Below are 4,143 nucleotides of genomic sequence, written 5' to 3'. Positions count from 1 at the left end.
GGCTACAATGGAGCTAAAATCAAGAGTGAATACACTCAAAATATGCAACAACAACCCAGATAACCTCTTAGTCCCAAAGGGTTCCCAGGCTGTTTGGTGTGGTAAATTGACTCTAGCTGGAAGCCTGACTCTTCCCACTGTCTCCCTCTCCACACCCCCTTCTCTCTCTTTCTCCCTCCCTTCCCCCTACTACTCTTTCCCTCCTTTGCTATCTTCCCAGAACCCTGCCCTGCTAAAGGGAGGAAAGCATCAAAAGTAAATGCCTTATTACAAAGCAGCCTCTGTTCATTGCCTTGGCTGTTGTTAGAGGGGCAGGGAAAGGTTCTGCCTCTGTGCATGCTTGCATGGGCTGAGGAGGGTACCGATGAGGCAAAGTTTGGGACTCAGCTACATATATCTGTCTTCTCTTTGTCTCTTCACATACAGCATGAAACCTAGAAATTAGAAGTGCACAGTGAGATGCACCATGTTCACCAGCACTGTCAGATAAATAGCAACCGTATTTTCAGGTATGATATATTCCACATGTTGCATGAGATATAGATATATATTTATATGCACTTTATCATTTGGCACAGAAACTTAAATAAGTTTCCTCTAATTTGAAGTCCTACAATGATCTTCTCTTTTTAAAACTTTTCTCCACCCCCCTTATTGAAAACAGATTCTTTTCAATTTCACTATAATCTGAATACAATTTCTCCTGACTCCCTTTCTCTACTCCTCCCAGCTCCACCCAGTCTCTTTCATCCAGGTCCACTTCCTTTCTGTCTCTCATTTTAAAAAAACAGGCTTCTAAGATATAACAACAAACCACAACAAAATAAAATATAATAAAACAAAAATAAAGAATAATGTTTATTATTGTATCTTGCATTCTATTTTCTCCACGTGCTAAGTGCTGAGATTGTAAGCATGAACCACCAGTCTTGGCTAAGAGGATTTGGGGGGTGGGTTCTATTGTTTTTTAAATTGATCAATTTGTTTTTTAAATTTCATTTTACATTCCAACCACAGTTCTCCCTCCCACCTCTGCTCACACTCCCCATGCCTCCCCACAGCAGCCCACACCTTCTCTACTTCTCCCGAGGGGTAAGGACACATTAATTTGGGGCAGTACCAAGTCCCTCTTTCCTGCATTAAGGATAGCATCACATCTCAACACAGAGAATGGGCACCAACAAACAAGGCTGAGCACCAAGGATAGATCCTGATCCCACTGCTGGGGGCCCCCTCAGATAGTCCAAACTTCACAACTATCTCTCCACATACAGAAGGCCCATCTGAGTCCATCAATTACTGGAGAAGCCTCTATAATGATAGTTGGGGTAGTCACCAATCTGATAATAGGGGAAGGCCGGTTCAGGAACCCTTTCCACTACTGCTAGGAATCTTAGCTGGGATCATCCTTGTGGATTCTTGGGAATTTCCCTAGCACCAGGTTTCTCCCTAAAACCATAGTGACTCTCTCTATCAAGTTCCCTCTTACATTGCTTTCCCACTTCATTCTCTATGACCATCCTGTTCCCTCATGTTCTCCTTCCCCATTGCCTCTCCTTCACCACGGCCTCACCCCCAGTTTACCCAGGGGATTTCATCTAATTCCCCTTCCCAGGGCGATCCATGCATCCCTCCTTGGGGCTTCCTTGTTACCTAGCTTCTCTGGAGCTCTGGATGGCAGCCTGGTTACCCTTTGCTTTACATCTAATATACACTTAGAAGTGAGTGCATACTATGTTTGTCTTTCTGAGTCTGGGTTACCTCACTCAGAAATTTTTTTCTCGTTCCATCATTTAACCTGCAAATATCATGATGTCTTTTTTTTCTGAAATAAGAATAATACTCTATTATAGAAGTGTACAGCATTTTCTTTATCCATTATTATATTGTGAGACATCTAGGTTGTTTCTAATTTTGGGCTATTGGGAATAGAGTGGAAATGAACATTGAATAGCTAGTGACCTTCTGGGAGGTTGAAGTGTCCTTGGGGTATATGCCCCAAGTGCTATATGTGGAATATGAGGTAGTTTGAGTCCCATCTGGAGTACAAGTATTGAAGAGATCAGGATACAAGGAACCTATCTAAACACAATAAAAACAATTTACAGCAAGCCAACAGCCAGCATCAAATTACACGGAGAGAAACTCAAAGTGATTCCACTAAAATTAGGAAGAATACAAGGATGTCCACTCCCTCCGTATCTTTTCAATATAGTATTAGTTGACCTAGCTAGAGCAATAAGACAACAAAAGGAGATCAAGGGATACAAATTGGAAAGGAAGAAAAGTCAAACTTTCATTATTTGCAGATGATATGATAGTACATATAAGTGACCACAAAAACTCTACCAGAGAACTCCTACAGCAGATAAACACCTTCAGTAATGTGGCAGGATACAAGATCAACACAAAACAATCAGTAGCCCTCCTATATAGAAATGATAAAATAAAGAGAAAGAACTCAGAGAAACATCCCTTTTTGCAAGAGCCACAAATATAAATTATCTTGGGGTAGCTATAACTAAACAACTGAAACACCTATATGACAAGAACTTTAAGTCTCTAAAGAAAGAAACTGAAGAAGATATCAGAAAATGGAAAGATCTCCCACGCTCATGGATGCTCTTGCATAGGTAGGACCAACATAATATAAATGGCAATCTTACCAAAAACATTCTAGAGATTCAAAGAAATGCCCATCAAAATCCAAACACAATTTCTCACAGACTAATAGAACAATATTCAACTTCATGTGAAAAAAAAATTACAATAGTTAAAACAATCCTGTACAATAAAGGAACTTCCAGAGGCATCACCATCCCTGAATTAAAACTTCACCATAGCGCTGTAGTGATAAAAACAGTTTGGTATTGGCATAAAAGCAGACACATGGACCAATGAATTAAATTAAAGCCCCAGGTATTAATTCCTCTGGGCAATGTGCCTTGCCTTCTCTGAGGAGTAGATGAAGGTTGGGGGGACGGGTAAGAAGAGGGAATTTGCTGAGGAGAGGGAATAGAAACTTGGATGGTATGTAAATGAAAAAAATAGATTGTTTTATTTTAAAAATACTCACTTTTCTAACTCATCTGAACATACATGAAATATTTATTTAATGATTTTGTATATTGAGACATATACTAGGTGATGTATGAAAAGAGGACATATTTCAGAAAACCTCTCATTTTTGAAACTTACAAAGCATGCAGTGAGAAACATAAACATGCAGAAAGTGACAGCACCTTAGGGTTTTGTGAACCAATAGCTACCGCACATTTAGTTATTGCCATAAATGGAGTGATGGACAGTATTGGCAACGTTAAGAAACAAAATGAGCAGCCTGACCAAGATTATAAAAACTGCCTTTCAAGCCCGGAAACTAAGGCGTCTTTTAAAAGAGAAAGGAGGTATGCTAGAGAGGGTTTCAGGAAGCTACTCATACTCTCAAATATGACCGCATATCAGCAACATATTATTATTAATTCCCCATGATACTGGCATGTTGAACGACCTGCAGGTAAAGTTGAAGTAAAATTGATGGGACTGAGTAATTCAAAGTATCATTCATTGTTAGCTTACCATGCTTCAAAGAGCATAAGGTTTGCTCTTATAATTGTTGTTGTTATTATTTTTATTGTTATTATTTTTCCTTTGATTGAAAATAGATTGTTTTCTCATGCAACAAATGTCCCAAGAATCCTATCAAAGCACTAAACTCAACCTGGAATCCAGTATGCTCAAAGGACCTGATGCAGACCCTTTGCAGAGACGCTGAACGTTGGCGCGGTTCCTCTGACTTCACAAGGGCTTTGATGAAGCTGTTACCAGGTGTGGGGATGTAGCTCAGAGGTAGAGCACATGTTTCGCATATATGAGGCCCCGGGTTTGAGCCCCGGCATCTCCAAAACAATACTTTTAACCTTTGATTTTCTTTTTTCAGGATGTTTCTGTACAAGGTGTCCCAGAATTTAAAGTCCCGTGATGAGGTTATATATGCATAGCTAATTATTGGATAAAATTGCTCATTTGTCACCGTGACAGCAATGTTCATCTTTGTGACGACATTTCCATAGATACCACCATGGTCTGGTGAGTACAATGTGGTCGGGCTTTTAGGGATATGCTTTGTTCACAGAGCGGAAA

The 4,143-nt window shown here is 39.9% G+C and overlaps 1 non-coding gene across 1 annotated transcript; it reads left to right on the top strand.

Annotated features, from left to right (window-relative positions):
• The first annotated feature begins 3,832 nt into the window (after positions 1-3,832).
• Trnaa-cgc lies at positions 3,833-3,904 on the top strand. The gene has a single exon. It is a non-coding gene; the product is annotated as a tRNA-Ala (tRNA).
• The last annotated feature ends 239 nt before the right edge of the window (positions 3,905-4,143 follow it).

Source organism: Microtus oregoni, unplaced genomic scaffold (genome assembly GCF_018167655.1).
Source record: "Microtus oregoni isolate MIOR12 unplaced genomic scaffold, Mior012 000050F_003, whole genome shotgun sequence".
NCBI classification, from domain to species: domain Eukaryota; kingdom Metazoa; phylum Chordata; class Mammalia; order Rodentia; family Cricetidae; genus Microtus; species Microtus oregoni.
The sequence above is the reverse complement of the archived record's forward strand: the minus strand, read 5'-3'. Positions and strand labels throughout refer to the sequence as shown.